Source organism: Sinocyclocheilus anshuiensis, unplaced genomic scaffold (assembly GCF_001515605.1).
Source record: "Sinocyclocheilus anshuiensis isolate Anshui unplaced genomic scaffold, SAMN03320099.WGS_v1.1 scaffold124, whole genome shotgun sequence".
NCBI classification, from domain to species: Eukaryota; Metazoa; Chordata; class Actinopteri; order Cypriniformes; family Cyprinidae; genus Sinocyclocheilus; species Sinocyclocheilus anshuiensis.
This window is the reverse complement of record NW_015554082.1, coordinates 104,900-105,782: the sequence shown is the minus strand read 5'-3', so window position 1 is coordinate 105,782 and position 883 is coordinate 104,900.

Here is an 883-nt window from a genome sequence, read left to right as displayed (position 1 = left end):
GTGCATGAGGAGGTTACTAAGTCTTGGAAGGCACCTTTTTCTGCCCGAAATAGACTTGGTGCCTCCTCCGTCCTCACCACCCTCGACGGTGGGGCGGCCCAAGGGCATGTAGACATCCCCCCAGTCGAGCGCGCTATTGCCATGCAGCTCTGCCCGCAAAGCTCCGCCGCCTGGAGGGGTAGTCCACGCCTTCCGTCCAGGGCCTATAAGTTCTCGTACGCTCTGACGGCTAAGGCTTACAGTGCTGCTGGACAGGCCGCTTCCGCCCTGCACGCCATGGCCCTCCTGCAAGTCCACCAGGTCAAGGCGTTGAAGCAGTTACACGAGGGTGGTGCTGACCCAGGTGTGCTGCAGGAACTGCGCACTGCGACGGACCTCGCGCTTAGGGCGACGAAAGGCGGAAAACCACCAAGGCGGTCTACGCTCCCGTCGCATGTCGCAACTTGCCCGCCATCTCCTCCAGCCGACGAGCTCTCACGTCAGCCCGCCCTTCCGGGAGAATGGCGACTCCACCCCGAGACAGTCCAGCTGATTTGGAGACGCTTTGGGGACGCTCAGGTGGACCTGTTTGCCTCCACGGACACGTCCCATTGCAGTTGTTTTACTCCCTGGCCGAGGGGAACCTCGGCACGGACGCACTGGCGTGCAGCTAGCCTCGGGGCTTACGCAAATATGCGTTTCCCCCAGTGAGCCTTCTCGCACAGACGCTGTGCAAGGTCAGGGAGGACGAGGAGCAGGTCCTGCTTGTGGTGCCTTACTGGCCCACCTGGACCTGATTCCCGGAAACTAATGCTCCTCGTGACAGCTCCTCCCTGGCAGATTCCTCTGAGGAAGGATCTACTGACTCAGAGACGGGGCACCCTGTGGCACCCGCATCCAGACC